Below are 20,654 nucleotides of genomic sequence, written 5' to 3'. Positions count from 1 at the left end.
CTCCCTCGATTTACTACTTTCAGTGTTACCCCCACTACAACAGAGCATGGTTTTAGCAGCGCCATACCCCATCGCTAAAGGTGCCTTTGAGCGTGGCAAAAGATCTGTCATAGCGCACGGATGATGGCGTTGCAAAGGCGTGGCTAAAAGTCGTCTCAAAATACTCAAATGCTGGCGCCAAAAGTGGCGTGGCAAATGTTCCTAGTTTGTTCTGCGGCGCCTATGGTATTTGTTAATACACTAATTCGTTGCTACTTCATTTATGAAAATTAAATTAATTGCAAATTTATTTCAAACTATTTGCGGCTTAGCGTCATAAAGAGAGCTTGTAACAACTAGGATGGCGTTGCAAAAGTGATACCTTTAGTTTGCACAACTAGGCATCATAAAGGCAACCTTTTGCTACACTATTTCCGTTGCGGAAAGTTTGAATTTTTAGCTATACATTTGGCGTGGCAACAGACGTCCATAAATTTAGCGACACACCAAGTGTGGCAAAAAATGTCTACGTTACGGTAGAATCAAATCTTTTAGCTACACCAAAATTGTTGCGAATGATATAAATTCCAGAAAAGCACACACTTTATTTGGGACGCATTTAGCATTACAAATGGTGCAATTCATATATATACCTGTACATTTTCATTTACATAATCCTGCCCAAAACAATTTTTATAGAACACAGTAACCCTATAACAATTCACCACAAATCATAACAAAATGAATTTCATTACTAAACCATTCGATCAATACAAAAGATCTTAAAGAATTCACATAACTATTTTTTTGCGAAAAACATCGTCTCACATAATCTTAACAACGTTCAACTAAATTAAACGAATTATTCAAAACTAAAATTCCACAAATAATGTCTATAACATGCTAATTTGAGCAGCATCCACTCGGAGCTTCTTCTTAATTCTACTACTTCTGGCGACCAATCGACCAATCTGGCATAACAAATTAAAAAAAAAAAAAAATCACGTAAGTAAATTTATTAGAAACATTAATAAACCTAATACACACTCAAGTTGACAATGCATATGAAACTATGCACCTCCTATATGCGTAAATTGGTGCCCATAGCCAAAAGCTTAGAAAGAACTTATCAAAGTTATAACTTGATCACATTCATGAAGGTACAGATCAAATAAGAAGACAAAAATAGCAAAAAACTAATAGATTTTGAACTAAATTGTACATGTAAATGCCAAACCATTAAAAAACCTCGTGTCATAAAGTTATCACCAATGAAACAATAAAATAAGGCTAAACATCAAGTAAATCAAGAAGCGTTGCCGGTGTCGCAAAAGGAATGAAGAGCTAGAGACTACGAAAATATCAAAACCAGAGTAGAGCTACCAAGAAAGAGAACAAGGTGCCAAGATGTGTAAAGGGCCTTGTCATTAGTTTTCAGAGCTTGAATGGAGATCAATACTACGGAAGAAGCAAGGGCTCAATGCAACATCGGGAATAAGTCCACTAGTGATGTTGTTGTTAGGATCTGAAACACAAGAGGGCAGGGATGAATGGTTGTATTGTCACTCCCATGTTCTCATAAAAAGACCAAGTACTTTGTCGATCGGCTGTCGAGAATTGGCCCCGCGTGCAAGATCTTGGACTCCCTAAGACCTGGCGTCGAAATTGTCGCCAAGAATCTCGGTTTGACCACCATGTTTCATTTGCTACGTCTCCTCTATGCTGTTTCGATGGCTCGGTGCCCAACACATGCCATGGTGTTAGAAATGCCATTGGTACCCTTCAAGTGGTCATCAAACTTGGTTGTGAGGACATTATTGGTAAGTGTGTTGAGTACTTAGAGGCAGATCCCTTGGGAGGAGGCTGAGGAGGAGGAGATTCTTAAAATTACACCCGCCTAGGAGCTCAAGCTGAACCAATCCTTGCCCGTCTCCAACCAGTTAATCCTACAGCCATCACGGGAATTTTATGTCGCTATCCGTTTTGCCACATCTTAGCGCTTCTCCTTCCATGAATGATCTGAAATCCTCCGCTCAAGAGCAACTTGAGTATATGCTTCTGAAGATGATGATGCCCCACTTGTTGCAGCCAACGGCGAGATAAAAAGTGAAATGAGGGAATGCTCGAGAAGTTTACTAAACAGATTCTATGGCCTCATTGGAGTCGTTTAAATCGAGTCCGGGGCCTGGTTTTGGACACGATAAGTTACGGAACTCGCAGTCCCTTCTTCTTGATTTAGCTTGGGCATGCCAAATTTTAACTAAATTGGAAACATTGAGAGAATTTGTAATAAGTTGGGTGGAAGCATCGAAAACATTGTGAAGGCCGTTGAGGTTCAAACTCCGGATCTTGACATGCTTGAGACGATGGTGAAGGTCATTGAAGTTGCGACTAAGGTTTTGGAGGCAATTGCATATGGTAATCGTGATACTCCCTATTTGTTAAAAGGCTTCACATGGTAAAGGTTTGGCTTCCATTTGTAAGAATGATGAAACCTTTAGTTGATTCTACTACAATCAATGATGACGATTCTCCGCCATTCAAGATGGATGGAGAGCTATGGCAAAGTTTGGAATCAGCATTTGTCTCAATCTTTCGCTTGCGTTACCATCGGGGAGATCAAGCGGAGATCTTGACCGATTGGTTGAGGAATCGATTACATTAGGTATCCCGACTTGGTCGAGGCATTTGAGGTGTGGTGTTATAGGTCTAAAGTTGCAAAGAGAAGGCTTGGCAATCTCCCAAGTGTTACCAACTCATCCATGACAACATCTTCATATCGATCCAACTTTGAGCTCCTAAACTCTAATGCCGGGTTGGAAGATCACGGTGCCTTGTAATCCTCATTTGCTAAATGTTGATTAGCTTCAACTACCATGAGTAATGGAGATCAGTAACTAGATTGATGGAACACCAGAATGGTTTCTCTTAGAACTTTGATATCTGAAGGGGCGTGTCAAGGGTTCAGATGCCATCGTTTTCCATGCTGATGACTCGACCTAGCAACTATAGATTTGGAGCCAATCAGGTATGACCGTGTGTCAAACTGTGTCAGGCGGGAGACAGAAGGAATATTCAGCTGATTCCTTTCCAATGAGAACTAGACAGGAGGCTGCTGCTGGCTGCTTTCGTCGCGATTTCGGATGTAGAAACCGCTATGTCCGAGCGCGAAGAAGAGGCAAAAAGCGATGCCACAGAGGCTGGTTCCCGGAGCAAAGCCGGCCGCTGCCAAGGGATTAGACGGAATAAAGTGAACGGAGATAATAGATTGGGGTTCGGGCTGAGTTGTAGTAGGTGCCTTCCCAGCCGCGTGTACACCTTATCGGTCATTTTACTATGAAGAATTCAAATATTAATAAAAGGAAAAACAGAGAAAAAAGGCTTCATTCGACAAAAGCGAGAGGAAAAGGACCGGCCGTGGATAACATGGTTCCGACATCGAATGATTCCCCACAAGGTGCACGAAACTCTCATTTTGACAAAGCGGAAGTACATCAGATTGATCCTAAACCAAGCAGAGCGGTTGATCGATGAAGCGGAAACGAGAGCTAGAAGGAGGTCAAGAAACGGACAAGTGAAGCCTTTCTATCCAACACCCACACTTCGAGCAAGCACTCTCCTCCATTTCAGCCTTAATAATTGGATCGATAACATGAAAAGGAGCTATCTGTTCAAACAAATTTTAAAATTGAAAGTGTGTATCTTTGAAAATGCAAAGATAGCGGACCTTAATAGTTATGATCGACCCCACTGAACGAGCCCTAGATGCACTATTGGTGGACTAGAACGCAAAACATCTTGCAAAGCTTTTTAGCTTGTGATCAATAGCGAAGTCTACATCTTATTGATCAACTATGGGTGCCTTTCATCATTATCCATCTCATTTAATAATGGCGTCTTGAGGAAGAAGCGTAAGAAAGCCACGATCATAGATGGTAAAGCAATAGCTAATACTATAATCGTTGAAATAGCTGAGGAAGTTCAACAACTCTCCACTAAACATGGAAAGGTCCACCGGGCTAAATTTGTTATTATTGTGGGAAGTAGGAAAGATTCTCAAAGCTATGTGAATATGAAGAGAAAGGCATGTCTTTGAAGTTGGAATTAAATCTTATGATATCAATCTGCCCGAGAAAGTACCCGAAGCTGAATTGATCCAAAAGGTCCAGGAGTTAAACGCTCATCCTGACATCCATGGAATACTGGTTCAACTTCCTCTTCCAGCACATATCAATGAAGAAAACGTCTTAAATGAAATCAGCATTGAAAAGGATGTAGATGGTTTTCATCCTCTGAACATTGGCAAACTTGGTATGAAAGGCAGAGATCCATTATTTCAGCCGTGTACACCAAAGGGTTGCCTTGAACTTCTATCACGCAGTGGCATAAGTGTAAAGAGCAAAAGGGCAGTGGTAGTTGGTCGAAGTAATATAGTTGGACTACCCGATTGCGTTGCTTCTTCTCAAAGCGATGCCTTTATTGCATCGGAGTTCACTCACATTACTGCGATTACGAAAGCATTATTCGTGAAGCGGACATCATCATAGCTGCAAAGACAGACGGGCAAATATGATTAAAGGTATTTGGATCAAACCCGTGCGGCAGGTTATTGATGTTGGTACAAATCATTGATGACCCAAGTAGAAAGTCGGGCTATAGGCTCGTAGGTGATGTGGACTTTGAACAAGCTTGCAAAGTTCTTTGGATGGGTGACTCGGTTCGGGGAGGTGTGGGCCCAATGACCGTTGCAATGCTACTCAAAAATACCTTGGATGGTGCTAAAGCGTAAGATTGAAGCGAAAGAACGTATCTCCTATTTATTACTTCAGAGTTAGAATCATGTTTCCCAGATTTTGTGGGGAAGTTGTTCTTGATAATATGTAAAGGTTCTTCTACGGTAATATAATTCTAATTGTGTACTCCATTTGTTGCAATAATTGCTCAAGAGAACCCTTTTAAGCTGAAGGAGGGAGTTTTTACGGAGCCAAAGCGTACCATAAACCCAATTTGGGGATTTGTTTAAGTAGTGTGTTTGGATAATGAGAGGCGTCTATCTTTGTTTTCCTTGTTGCTGCCTCATTGCTGTTGTCCGTCTAGTCTCCCTCTTTTCTTTTTAAATTTAAAGACCCCTTTTTGGGTAACCTTAAAAAAAAAAAAAAAAAAAACTATGGGTGCCTTTGAAATCGAAAAATCTAGCAGATCCACAACACTAGTTACCTAATTGGATGATTATCACCAACCACCACCTAGAAACTCTCCCTGGATAATAATAACCTTCCTCTTCAGATGCCCAAATAAAAAACAGCAACCACAGCACCTGCTCTTACACCCGGTGACAGCAAGCGCAGGGTTATCTTCAATTCTAAGATCTCTTCTAAACCATACTATACTACTGTTGCTATTACCACCACCACCACGAACAAGTCCACTTGACATTTTTTTTTTCTCTTAGCAACTCAAACCCAAGAAAACAATCTCTGTATCAAATCTATGTTCTGGTCATGCAGTAATAATTACTATAGACTGTGAAAGAGAAGTTTTTAGGACTTATAACAAGATTGCTTTTTCTTTTTCTAGTATGGTTTAGGCCAATAAATGTATGGGTCATAGATTCTGCTCTTATCCCCTTGAACTTGTAATGTTTTTATCCTTATTCTAAGTAAATTATTACTGCTGTGGTCGGTGGAGAGTGGGATTATGGTGAAGAGAGGTCGCAAAGGAAGCAGAGGGGCGTAAGCCGATGCAGAGGCAAAGACAAGCTTTTCTTTGAAGCAGAATGATGACACTAAAAACGTAAATCGCCTAACCTTTATCCTTTGTCCTAACCTTTATCCTTGGCTATTCCATCTATCCTTTGCTCTTGTTTAATAGGGGCTCGGGGAAAGAACCTAAGCTCAAAAACAAGCACTACCTTGAAAGAAAAGGAACAAGGGCTGAGATGGATAGGCTAGGATCGGGGAAGGTTGGAAGCTCAACCATCAACAAAAATGCTCGAGGGAAGGGGGCTGGGCTCTAGAATAGCGTTTAAGCCATGCATGTTGAACCAGCTCTTTTAAGGTAACATATGAGACCGATCAAGTGTAGGAATTAGTCTTTGGTTATCCGACGCGTCTTAAAGGTTCGGACAAACCAAGCTTTCAAGGAATTATCAATGCCTCGATGTGTACACCTAATTGTCAATCATATATCCCTAATTGTGAAAAAAAAAAACCCCAATACATCATTAAGGAAGATAAGATACCAATATTTCTTACTTGCTTAAAGTTTTCAAACTACGTACCATTGAGAACCTCCACTGAACTCAGAAAGCATCCAAGCCTCCATCCTAGCTTGAACGGCCAAAACCTCTTCCAATTTAGTTCTTTGGGATACCATTTTATTGATGAGCTCGTCATTACGTTTTTCGGCTTCCTCGACCCTCGTCCTTTGTACTTCCTCTTCAAAGACTTTGCTCCTTTGCACTTCCTCCTCTAAGTGAATGGATCTCATCCTTCTAGCTGATGGTGGCATGACACCATGCCCAAGGCCTTTACAATATCCAGATCTTACACCCAATCGCGTACTAAAAATTTCATCCTCGGGTCTTTGGCTCACCACCTACGCTCGGACTCAACTTTAAGTTGTCGATCCGGTTCGTAAGTTTAAACTAGGGATAAATATATGAAATTAAAGTGCAATGGTAAAAGCAAGTAAGAGTCATTTAACTTACATAATAATTTTCTGAGCTCTGAGGACTAGTCCATCCCCTTACTACTAAAGTGGGTTCGACGGTAGAATTCAATCTTTCCCACGGTTTGTTGGGTTTTTGAGTCGTGTTGAAAAATATTTGAAAACGCATAATTTATTTTAAATAATAGTACACAACTCCAAAGCAACATAAATTATGTAAATAAAAAATATACCGATTCCTCGAAGAAATGTAGAAATGACTTTGAACCAGCACAATGGTTTGTTGAGAGCTTTTGCCGATTACTTGAATTCCGCTTTCGCTAATTTTACGAAGTAAAATGAATATTGTATTACAAGTTGTATTTGAATAATATAATCATATAATCAGTGGCTCATTGGACTCAACTTTGAACTAAGATGGGATAAATGTAAAGAGCTGCATTATTGCCTAATCTCAAGTCAAGAGGAAAACAAAGGGTCTCAAAATTTAAAAAAAAAAAAATTAGAACAATCCTTTCCTTGGAACATAGCCAGACTACCACTTCAACCTCAAAAATATAATTATATCCTCTTCTAGATTTCCTTAATTTCCTCAAAACACATGAAACCAATCACAACAATAACCAGCCAACAATAACCATTTAAAGGAGACTAATAAGTAAACTATCATACCTTGAAATCTTCCCTTCAAACCAATCACGCCAAGCATCCCATTTATCTTGCACGCCACTATAAGGATTTCGTCGTCGGTGCCATTTGCATCATTTCCAAAACGCGTTTATAGTGCAAGTGAAGAAGACACCTATATCCTCTTAAAGCTCCCCTAATATCTTGTCCACGACATACTTCACATGTGGAAGTTGCATATCCACATCAAACTTGTCCTACAAGAAATGCATTACAAAGTTACAAGGAATCATTCTGATATGCCATGCAACTAGAATAAAACTTTATTACCTTAATGCGATCACGTAATGGTCATCTCACATCCTCTTCCACTTTATCCCAATCCTTTGCCTGTAAGAGGTCCATGTTGTCGGCGCTTACTACTCCAATCTCCCTCACCGAATTGAGTACTCCACCTTCCCACAGGTCTTGCATGATCTTTGTGGATCTCTATCCTAGGTTTTTGACCAGTAGCAGCTTTGTAATCAATGAGTTTCTTATTCATAGCCTTGCCTCTTTTTTTTTCTTAGTTGGAGCTGTTAACAAAACATTCATAAAAAAGAAGAAAAAAAGATGCCTAGTCTTTTATTATTGAACTATCCAATGCATTAAACAAACCAAAATATAATCTTATTACCAATACTTGATGTGTTCACTTCGCTAACCGCTGACATTGGTTGTGCTCTCACTCGTCGAGTTACACCTGGCGTCATGAGCACATTGGGAGAAGTTGTTGCAAGAGCACATGACAGTCATGACTTTTCATTCCTGTTATCTTACCATCTTTAGCATTTGCACATCTAGAAATGTTAGATGCATAGCCATCGGGAAACTTCACCGACTTCAACCACTCGCATAAAAGATTTTTTCTCACGAAGATGACAATGTGTAGCATCTTTGGCGGCATTACAAACTTATCACCTCTTGGGATTAGATGCAACTCTTTTCTTATACCCAATCTTTGCCAAATCTAATCGAGCTTTTCTGAATCTTTTGTTTTGCTATCTATATCTAACAATGTCCCCACTACATTGTCACAGATGTTCTTCTCAACATGCATAACATCCAAGTTGTGTCAGAGCTTAAGAGTGTCCCAATACGGTAACTCAAAAATATGCTTTTTCTTTGTCCAATTCAACTCCATCTCAAGACGCTTTCTCTCTTCTTGTTAGGCGACGGCTTTCGAATTTCTGAAGAGGTTCTACATAGTTCACTGTGATAACAATTCATCCCTAGACAACTCTGTAGGTGGCAACCTGCTCTCCCTATTTCCATCAAATAAGTGTTTGCCACGAGTTCTCCAAGGATGCCTTGGCTGCAGAAAACGACGATTGGCCATATAACACAACTTTCGCCATTCTTTAAATACATGGAAACCGTGTATCCTTGTTACAATTAGGGCAAGCCGGTTTCCCCCTTCGTGCTCCAACCCGGATAAATTACCTAGTCTTTGGAAAATCATTTATAGTCCATAACACTGCGACATGCAACCGAAATGTTTCCTTTGCTCTCTGCATCATACGTCTCCACCCCATCATTCCATAACTCTTTTAGTTCATCAATCAAAGGTCGTAAATAGACATCGATATCATTCCCAGGCGATGTAGGCCCTGGGATCAGTAGGCACATGAAGGTGAATGGTTCTTTCATACACTTCCACGGTGGTAAATTATATGGCATAACCAGTACCGGCCACATACTATATTGGCTGCTCATATTACCAAACGGGTTAAATCCATCGCTTGCGAGACCAAGGCGAACATTGCGAGGATCATTGGCAAACCACTCATGTTCCTTGTCAAAATCACCCCAAGCTTTAGAATCTGCTGGGTGTCTAAGTACGTTCTCCTCATGCTCAAGTTTTTCTTTATGCCATCTCATATCCAAAGCATTAACCCTCGACATGAATAGCCTCTTGAGCCTTGGTTTAAGTGGAAAGTAACGCGAACACCTTCCGTGGTATTTTTTAGTCTTGCCTTCAAGACTTGATACCTCGGCTCATTACATTCGGACAATTTTGAAGATTGTCATTTTCTTTCCAAAACAACACACAATCATACTTGCATGCATGGATTGAGATATAACCAAGTCCCAAGTTACGATTAATGCCTTCGCCAGTAATGGGACTTTGGGAGTGTCTCACCTTCAGCAATATTGCTTTTAATCAACCTGGAGAATCATAGTGAATGATTTGTTACTCCAATGATTAATTATCTTCAAATGAAGCAGCTTCACGACACAATCTAACTTTGAAGATTTACAGCCTGGATACAAAGGTTGACGTGCTTCACTCAAAAGTTCATCAAATGGATCTATATTACCTCCTCGATTCCCTATGTTCCACATTAGGCACCGGATTATCAATGTGTATTGGAGCCCGCAAATCTTCAAACATGTCATCCAGTCCATCAAACTGCCCCCTTCACCAACATCATCGTCATCATCGCCACTTTGTTCCTCATAGTCTTCTCCATGAAAACCCAACGGGTGTAATTCTTGTCCATGCCGTAAAGGTCTAGATCGTCTTTTACCTCTCGCCGATGTGCTTGTAATTCCTATTTTTGCATTGTTTGCATGGACATCTAGTCCTTCCCATTAAATGCAGATGACCACGAGCAATCTCAACAAAATCTATAATTCCTTTTTATAGTGGGGCCTAAACCTATTCGGGCGATTGCATCCAACTCTTATCCATTTCTAGTAATCAAAGAAGAAAACATGAATCAAGTATGTTGCACCTTTAATAAATATGGCAAAGGAAACATATCTTACCAAAGGAAAAAAAAATACTTGTACACGCCACATGGTAGAACAAAACAACACTACTAGATTAAAATGAGAAAAAAATATCGCAGATCACTTTCGATCTATTATCATACTTAAGCCGATATGAATAATTGAAACCATCAGTATAAGGACAATTTGACTTGTTGTGATCCACAATATAACTTATATTTGACTTGCTGCATCCAAATTTAATCATAAAAGATAAGAAATGTATATATCTTATTTATATAGTAGCTCTTCATGACTACTTCTCAAGCTAATCCCTAATTCCTTTTTGATACACGGGCAAAACCTATTTGGCAATTGCATCCAACTCTTATCCATTTCCGTGTTCCCTACTACGAGATAATAATTGTACATCACAAAATAAGAAAACCCAAACATTTAAACTAACCAAGGACAGTCCATTAACAATCAAAATAGAAATAGTTAAATTAAATACACTACAGTAGAGGAAATCTCATTGTATATAACTAAACCAAGTGCCTAATAAGAGCCTGTTATGGTGGAGATGCAAGTGCAAGTGCAAATGGGGATTTAGTGACGTTATGTTCAAATTTCACTCCTTAGGTTCTTATAAGAACAAAACTGAGAGGACAGATGATCCTACAAGCAGCAAATGCTTGTAGCTGATGTTCCCATCAGCTCAAAAGAAAAAAAAAATCCATCAAGTTAATATGATACATAATAACAGAATTACAAATACTAAAAATGCTAGCAAGATGATTTAGAATAACAAAGATAGATCGAAGCAACCGAGGTGACGAGGATATACCTTTATTTGAATCTAAAGATGTGTAAAGGTATGCTCTAATTCACTAGTGTTCAATATACTTTCCATCTTTTGTATCTAACATGTGTTTCGTGGTTGTGTGCATGTATTGGATTTTTGTCGCTTTCTTTATTGGTTACGTGCAATTTAATCTGAAGGCTTTTACTCAGATATTTGACACGTTCCTCGATATTGAATATATGAAATATATATCTCAAAGTTCAAAGGGCATGATATCTGGCAATCGTTCATATCAGGGTTCAAGAGAGTAGTGATACCGATCCCCAAGTAATCCATAGGTCCGAGGTAATTACCTTGTCTATTCCACTTGTTTACCAAAGATAATCACTTCAAAATAGAAAGTGGCACAAGAACTTCAACTAGTGAATGAACACGAGAAGTTGTCATCACCCGTGTAGTTGCATAACTTATCTCAGATGACATTAATACTGTTCACCTTAGATCAATAGTATTAAGATTAAATTCCCTTAGCATATGAGTCCTTATATGTGCATTTATTAATTTCTGGGGAAGGGTGGGGGGTGGGGCTGGGCTGGGAGTTGATCTTTTAGCTTAGATAGTTGATGGACTTTATCTTAGACCTCTCGGCTATAAAAAGCTTTGGGCTCGAGTTACGCTTCTGTTTTATATATGTTACTTGGTAAATAGTTCCCATATATTGGAATGGTTCCTGTAACTCAAACTCTTATATTATGAGTTGGTAATTGAAGTGACTTCTACTCTTATACACGGATGAACTCTTTCATCATTTCTAACTAATAGCCACAACTCTGCAGATGCATTTGTATTTTGTTTTCTTTAGTCAAATTTTCATATAATCTGATTTTGCATAATACCATAATTATCTTAGACTTGCTTAATTTTTTTTCCAACTAGTGTACCATGTGTTGATATCGATCATCTTGCCATTACACTTTATTTCTCAATGCGTTTCTTTATATATACTTGATGGTTATTCTTGTCTTTATTTTATGGTCTACAATTTGTTTTATACTTACTTTTTCTTCTCGCATATACTATTCGATGGTTATTTGTTCCTAAGATTAGTATCTCTTATTCTTTATTCACCAGTTCAATCAAACATGGGCCTTCTTCCATATGCAAGTTTTCAAGTGAAAAGTTAAGAACAAAAAGGGTGGTTTGGTATGGCACCATCTATGTAGGCGCATTGATGAGATACTTAATTGCGATAAACCACTTTAGGATGGAGATGGAATGTTGGAGATGCTGAATTTGGTAAAGTCATCCCCGGTCAAGTAGATGTGTATTTTTACTTGATGAAGCTCCTCGACTCTCCTACCTTTAAAATTAAAGATTGTACATTTCTTTTCTTATGAGTTTTGAGACATCAAATTTAGTCTTATATGTAAGCAAGTACATATGTAGTATTTTGTTTAAGTGTTTAGAGAGTAAACAGTTAAAGTTGCATTTATCTCTACTTTTGGATGTCAAGCTTTTGTAAACGCGTCAAGTTATCTTGATATTTTGGTATTTTAATGGAAATTTGGTGCAAAATGAAAATGAAGTTGTGAAAGTGTGATTTGTGTGCTTGTTACAACAGGTTTTAATGGAAATTCTTGCAGGTGGGAAAAAGAACAAAAAACAAATTCCAAAAGGACGGCCATGGGCAGGGATGTAATTTCATAATTTTTGAAGACAACAAAATAAACTAAGCAACCGCCAAAAACCGTTGAATATTTTCAATTAACCATGGCTTCAAGCAGTTGTATTATTTGAAATTAACTACAGCCGTAAACTGTCGATTTATTTAAATAAAGCAACGGTTAGTAGCCGTCATTAATGAAAACGATAGCGAATTTAAGGAGGGCTATTGCGATGGTCGATAGCCATCATTTTAAACCATTTAGGACGGTTAGTGGCCGTTGCAAATTGAGAATTCTGACATTGTGTTAGTATTGTAATATCACTAAAGAAAGGCTACCACAAGCCTCCACCAGACCTCGAATGTTCAAAAGCTTTACTAGAACTTATCGGTGAGTTATTCCAAAGGCGAGGGAATGCCTAGATTGGGTCTTGTTGATTAAGATCTCCGTAGAGAGAAACAACTAATGAAATATATCGGACCTTGCCTCTAGATAATCTACAACAACTAAAAAACACTCGAGACCTTTCTTAAATATAGCTATCAATTGTTCAAAAGTTCAATTCTAAAATATAGCTACCAATTGTTCATAACTACTAAAATTGCATTACAACAAACAAAAGTTCAATTTTAATCTAAAAAAATATACAAGCTAGAAAACATGAAAAGGCTACACGAAATAAGTTTACTGACTTCAACCTATTTTCCTTGTTGCAAGTGTTTAAGTTGAGGACTGAACCAAGTTTTCAAAACACACTCTATTACATTAAGTTGCAAAGATCGAGGAATCAACAAAATTAGCCAAAATAAAATAAGACATATAAGGTTCTCACTTGTAAACTCAAAACCCAAATTCACACGCACACGTCATAAACAAGGCACCACTTACAATCGCTGAAATCGTACAAACCTTAATTGACCTAAAGAAAAGTGAAGGAAAGATTCATACCATACTTTTCTACTTTCAAGAAGACTTTTCTATTCTCGCGATATCCATATCCAAAAATTGACTCAATATTTTAAAAGTCGGTCATTTTTTTTAATATCTTCTTAGCAATAGGGTCATGGTTGGGAAACTAAGGTCTCCCTTCTATTTCAATATGCTCTAGCAAAAGAGAACCATATATAAAAGCTGACTCAAGTATGGAATGAGCCACCACTCTTCTTTCTTGATATCATAACTTTACATGTATAGTCATGCAATTTGTTCTTTAACTGATAATACCAATATTTTTACAATAGTATGGCATGGTTCATATATTGCATAACAAGAATATTAAAAGGCAACGCTATTCCAATAGAAAGATTGATATTATTGGAAGAGGAGAAAGGGTGTGAGAAATATCTGTTGTGGGAAGTAGGGAAAAGTAACAATGGAAGAAGAGAATGCTTATTGTTACTACTGTGATCAAGAGTTTGAAAATGAGGATGTACTTGATAGGCATCAGAAATCAACCCATTTCAAATGCCAGCACTGTTATGAGCAGTTTTTAAGCGTTGGTGGAATGGCTATTCACGTTATTCAGACTCACAGGGAAACTCAAACTACTAACAACAACTCTTCAATGGCACCAACATTAATTTTCACCAATTCGTTTTTGAAAGCGTGACTGTTGTGCCGTTCAAGGCTCAAAACCGAGTGTTGTAGTCCATTTAACTTTGACTCAGGAAGCTCATTCAGTTATAGAATGCGTTAAGGGCTCTTAAGGAGAGAGAGGGCAAGGCTGCCTCGATTCTAAACGAGGTTAAGGCGCCATCCGGGTTATAGTATTGAGGGAGGTGGAATAGAAAATTCGTGAATCAAAGGCTGCTGCGTCCCGTCGATGATTGTCTTATGGATGTCTTGAAAAGATACCACAAGATGTTTCATCGACAAGTCCTCTTGATTGACTAATTGGTAATCTTGTATGTTATAGCTTCGACCTGAAGTCGACTACACCGATAGGTGTTAGTCTATCTCTTTGAAGCTATGCAGGTCTTGATCGACTTCCGTGTCGGTCAAGGCTCAAAACCGAGCATTGTAGTCCACTTAACTTTGACTCGGGAAGCTCATTCAGTTATGGAACGCGTTAAGGGCTCTTAAGGAGGAGAGATAGGGGCTAGGCTGCCCGATTCTAAACAAAGGTTAAGGCCATCCGGGTTGTAGTATTGAGGGAGGTGGAATAGAAAATTTTGTGAATCAAGGCCATTTGCGTCCGGCCCATGATTGTCTTATGGATGTCTTGAAAGGGATACCACAAGATGTTTCATCGACAAGTCCTCTTGATTGACTAATTGGTAATCCTCAGATGTTATAGCTTCGACTGAAGTCGGCTCTTGACAAGTGTTAGTCTATCTCTTTGAAGTTATGCATATATTTCACTTATGTTAAAGCTTTGATGAATAGCTTTACCTTAATAGCAAGCCGGTCTATGGATCTAGGTGAACCCGAGGGTCGAGTCGGAAAGGGCTGGGGAAGAATTACCTAACGGGGTTTTGAGTTGGACGGATCGATGTTCAAATCTCACTGACACTAAACACCAACCCAATCGAAATCTCCCCTCCCCTATACTATGCGTTTGGTGGCGATAGAAAATTCGGCTTTCCGATCTTGGCTTTCGAAAGACAGTAGGTTTGGTACAGGACGAGCCAGAGGGGTATAGATGGTATAGAGGAGAAGACCATAGGACAGGACCAGAATAAGTTGGGATTTCTATCTGAGACTTGACACAGCGTATGAATCCTTATTCCATAACGAAAGAAAGGGGACTGGATCCTTAAGCCGCAAAGAAACTGGAACATCGCATAAGAACTTTGAGTCAAAGATTTCAACTAAGAACTCGGAACTCGTTAGAGCGTAAATAATAGATTCTATCTCCAGTTTAAGAAAATGGGTTTTTTAGTCCTAGGAGGAAAATTGGATACTATACTTAAGGGTTCGGGATTATAGGGCCATTCCTGGGTGGGGATTTTGCGAGGCTTCATACTTTTTGTTTTGATCGGTCATCATGCTTTAACTTATCGAGAAAAGGATCTTGACCACCGGCTTCTTGAAATCTAAGTAATGGGGCCAAGAGGATTTGTTTTGGCATTGAGAGTCTTTTTTTCTTTTAGAGGTTTTACCACACTACTTATAGGGATGAGACCTTTTTGTTTCTTCTTTGGGCGGATAAGCTTTGGCGAAAAACTCACGAACACACTAAGCTACAGCTCTAACTCGAGAGGGTGATGTCATCCATTAGTGCGTCCACTAAGAACAAAATTCTGAACGGAGCTACTTACAACACCGGTAACAGCTGCTACTAACACACATAACTTCGCTCAAGAGGAGTTTACTCGAGACTAACACCGAAAGCAACGCCGAGAGGAACTTGACCCGAAAGCAAGCGGGAAACGACTTTCACTCATCTGATTCAAGGCTTGAAGACAGGGCTGAACACTCAAAGGCACATAGAAGCTAACTCACCACAGCCCGATCGAATACCAGCTAGGCGAGGGCGGAGCTAACCCCCGGGAACTCAACCACTAACTAGCAAAGCGAAGCAGCCCCATGCATAAGCGCTTGTACTAAAGTCGTTACGCTCGCCCTCTCACCCGAGAGCTCCTTCACTCCACTTCCATCGGATGGTGTAAACACCGGCAGAGCACAAAGACGATAGAAGCTAACCCGATAGGAATGCTAGGCGTGAAAGGAGCTAGCCGACAGGGTAAGGTAAAAAGAACTATCGTGATAGCTAACATTTAACGAATTCATTAATATTTAGCGATGCACCAGCTTTTGGCCCGGTCGAAGCCGTGCCACGATCGCCACTTTTTTGTACCTTCTCTATTCCGTGCCCTTAGGGGCAAGCCCTTTGAACAACAGGTGGCAAACAACATCACTTTTGGAAAGCTCGGCTAATTCTTTTTCGAACTATATATCCAATTGAGTTACCTCCCGCCCACCTCCGTTGACTTGAAAGCCTCACTAGCCGAACGAGCGTTGGCTAGTGAGGCTTTAAAGATCATCCATAACCAGATTGATATTTGCATATATACGATAAATCACAATAGAGAATATGCCTTAAGAGAAGAGAAATGAACTTCTTGATTAAATCATTTCGAGTTCAATCACCCGACTCAAACTCAATTCAATAGGAAGAGTCGAAGCTAGTTTTGCTATTGTTAACGTAGTGCTAAGAAGGAAAGAAGAAGTGAAGCGTGGTTGGCAGCCGGGACCTTTCCAACTATTTTAGAGACTTCGAAGTTCGTTTCAGCTTGATAGCTATATCTTTTCCTCGCAACACCTGGTAGCGTTTGCTTTCCCTTGCTTGGTAATTGATCTTTGCGATCCCTTTTCCCATTTCCTCCGCCCTGAATAGAGCCCGGTGGCGCCTCTCTCGGATAATCAATCTCTACAACGGGAATGAAGGAAGGGTTGATCCGCTTTGCCTTTGGGACAATAGAAAGACGAATCGATTCGGTTCTTTCTTGATCCACGGAAACTGCCTATAAAGAAGGTCTTAGACGGGACAAGGATAGCTTGATCGTCCATTCATTGGCATACCAGAATCGAAGTCCGAAAGCAAAAGAACTCAAGTCAAAAGCAGCTCGGCCCTTGCTTCTTTGGCAGGCTTCTTTCAATGGGAGTAGCCTATCGATTGGACAACTCTAGTCTATCCCCTCATAGAGTAGTCAATTCTTTCATATGGTAGCATGGGCCCCCGACTTCTATAAGGTTGTTGAACTTGAACGGGAAGCCAAAGTCGACTAAAGGGATCGAAAAGCAAGCGTTACGCCCCTTCCGATAGCATAAGAGGCTAATCCATTATTCCGACACTAGCATGAGATTATCCCACCAGACTAAACCGACTCTCAAAACAGAAAAAGTAGAAGGTTTTCCCAAAAGAGGTTATCCTAATAGAAATACGCAACAAGGGTAGAACTTGCAATCCAAAGATGTTTAAAATCATCCTATTTAGCATTAATTTGGGTTGTAACCAGTTACAAAAAGTTTCTCAACCCCAAAACAATATTATAGTAGCTATCAAACCCAACACTTACATCCCAACAGAATATACAATAAATCCAATATGATCTAACTATACTAACACCCATAACACATTACACCTAGACGCAACATGCAAATCAAACACAAGATGCTTGCAAAAATCTGACCGAGAAACAACAAAACCAACGAAACTACCCTGGCAAAGATTAATACACGCCAAACTATTGAAAGATTGATATTGAAATAGAATACACGCCAAAATTCCTTCAAATTGAAATATAAAGATTTGTTCTTTATATCACAAATCAAAAACAAAAACAAAATACCCAAAATCAAAAGCAAAGCAATATATCTTACCGATAGAAAACCCCAATTCGAAAGCGGTTCTACGGCTCCACAAATCACTGCAAAAAGAACACCAAAACCCCACTTTAAAGTTAAAACAATCAATCAAGACAAAAAAAAAAAACGATTTCAACTAGGGCGGGGGAACAAAAAAACAAATCTTTTGATTTTGTTGTAGTTTCAATGACTTTTCAATTCTTCTCACCTTGAGGTTGAGGGTGGAGGAGAGATAAGCTTTGAAGATGTGGAGAGGATGAGTTTTAGAGATCGATAGAGGAAAGAAGTTTAGATTTAGTTGGAGAGAGACGGCAATCTAGGGTTTTAACATGTTTTTTTTTTTTTAGTATTCCTAATTTTGTTATGACTTCCAGCGGGAACACGAAAACCGAAGGCTGGGAGCGAAAAAATTTGCGCAAAAAGGATTATTTTAAGCCCAAACCAAAGCCCATTTGCAACACCGAAAACGCCGCAACAAGGGCATACACAGCCTATCCAGAATTACCGGTGACGGCAAGGGGTTGCAATAGATATTTAATCTATAGCAGCACCACACTCGTTGCCAACAATAAACATTTTCAATTTAATTATTTTTTTTATTTTTCGTAAATTTAAGCGAACAGTTTTGCAACGCTCAAGGCGTCGCTTTAGGTATTTTCCAAAATCAAAATTCTATTAAGACGGATGACCTTTAGCAACGCCACACGGTGTTGTAAAAGATGACTTGTTGCAACAAATTTTAGGCGTGGCGAAAGAGTGCGTTGCAACAGACCCCTTTTGTTGTAGTGCCCCACCATCCCCACTTCTTCTCCCCTCCACCAAGGCTTGTAGGTATGTTGACCTTTCTCTTACACCCCCACCTCTTATCTCACTCCCCAACCCTTCACCCCTCCTCTCACCACCAGATCTCATAGCGGAAACTATGATTGGTGCGGACATCCCTCGGGATTCTTCGGCAAATTGTTTCAATGCAGATGCCCATCTAACCCATCCTCCTCCATCTTTTTCTTCTGGAACACATATAAACACTGTGCATCCCTTGCTCGAGTTAGGAATGATGGTCATTTGCACATATCTCCCATTGTTATTAGAGAGAATGACTAGATTCACGACAAACTGTAAATCCCTTCTTCTGTTGTCTAAAATCTCCCCTGGCTCCACTTCTTTGAAAGATTGAACTTTTTTGGCTACCCATATGGCTGTCTCCTTCGTGAGGAAACCCCTGCTCCAATGACCTACTCTCTTCTCTGTTATTCGGATCAAGCTTCGACCTTGCACGCCTGTCCATGTGAAATCAAATAATTTCCTTCCAATAGTGATTGCCATGATTAAATTAATCAACTAAAGACACATATGCTCCTAAAACTGTTGAGAACACGGAGCTCGACTTCACTACGAACTCAACTAGTTATAGTGAGGATTTTACCAGAAGAAGAAGTTCAAACTGTTTAAACGGACTTCTCAATACTGTTCAGTCTCAATATTGTTCAGTCTCAAGCATCAAAATTATAGAACATCAATTTATTTAAAAGAGTTGTAACACAAAAATAAGAAGGCACTATGGATATGAAACTGATAAACACATAAATGCTACATATTTATGCCCCTATTTATATTATATTGTCTAGTTATTTGACATTAATTGCTTTGATTAGTTTGTTTCACTGGTTTTACAGAATGGAATTACGAATGCGACAAAAGGGATGAGAACCGAGGTTTTAAAAGGATTGTAAAATTCTCATGGGTTGATTACAGGAAGAATGCTCGATATGAGTTTGGAAATAATATACTAAGGATCTCCTGAAGAACAACTCAAAGTTTCAAGTTCTGAAGTCAAACTCTCCCTAGATTTTCCTGGTCTCCCTCTACTTTGACTGCGCGCCCGTGCTCTAATATGCCTGTTCGAGAGAGTGCCCCACGCCCTCTTATAAAATCACAGAATTACAGTGTTTTCCATAACCCTTCGCAGCTTGTTTCCACCGCTTGGAACTCGATTTGGATAGTTCCAAAAATGATTCAAACACTGAAAGGAAGTTTCCAAAAGCACTTCCAAGACTTGCACGCCCTAAAGAAACCCTATATAAACAAAGGAAGTAGAGAGAGCTCTCTCTCTCTCCGCCATCACATAAAATATTAGAAGAAGAAGAAGAAGAAAAAGAAGAAGTTGTTGGAGAAGAAGCCCACGCATTACCGTCGCCGGGCTTTGTCAATGACCTCTGCCTTACATTTTTGCTTCTATTACCATGTTTATGAGTAGCTAAACTCCAAGTTAGGGCTTAGAGGAAGCCCTAGACTTGCGTAGGATTTTCTTTGTTTACTCGTTTATTGTTCTCAACTTGATTCTTAATGTTTAGCTTGATTAATTTCAACGATATTAGTATAACTACTTTCATGGATTATATCTTGCATGTCTTTGGTTCATGTTTTGACTAGTCCATAGTTAGATTAAGTATCTGTTATAATCGAAGCCTTACCTTTACTGTTAATATAAACTTGTGAAGAGTTGTGCTGTAAGAAGACAGTTTTTGCTAGGAGTTTATACATATGTGCTAAAAATTCAAGCAACCTAATGAATAGATTGATATAAGAGATACACGATCACATCTTCGAAAGCAAGCTAGGGTTACTTTTTCTCTCATACTAATCGTAAATCAAAAGAGGATTTTAGATTAGTTAATTAAGAGAACCTACAACGGTGTAGGGTGGAATCAAATGCCTTAGTGTTTCCACCCTTCATAGTTAATTCAAGTTTCATTGTTTTCATAGTATAATTAAATTAGATAGTAGTTAAACAACTTTCAACTCAACAACCATCATATTTGGATTAGGTTAAATAGACTTTAGAT

General features: G+C 39.2%; 2 pseudogenes; both read left to right on the top strand.

The window, feature by feature from the left end:
* Positions 1-1,424: 1,424 nt before the first annotated feature.
* On the top strand, positions 1,425-2,819 carry LOC147505670 (BTB/POZ domain-containing protein At3g05675 pseudogene; annotated as a pseudogene).
* Positions 2,820-3,136: 317 nt separating this feature from the next.
* On the top strand, positions 3,137-4,768 carry LOC147505669 (bifunctional protein FolD 2 pseudogene; annotated as a pseudogene).
* The last annotated feature ends 15,886 nt before the right edge of the window (positions 4,769-20,654 follow it).

Source organism: Coptis chinensis, chromosome 4, assembly GCF_015680905.1.
Source record: "Coptis chinensis isolate HL-2020 chromosome 4, ASM1568090v1, whole genome shotgun sequence".
Lineage (NCBI taxonomy): Eukaryota > Viridiplantae > Streptophyta > Magnoliopsida > Ranunculales > Ranunculaceae > Coptis > Coptis chinensis.
The sequence above is the reverse complement of the archived record's forward strand: the minus strand, read 5'-3'. Positions and strand labels throughout refer to the sequence as shown.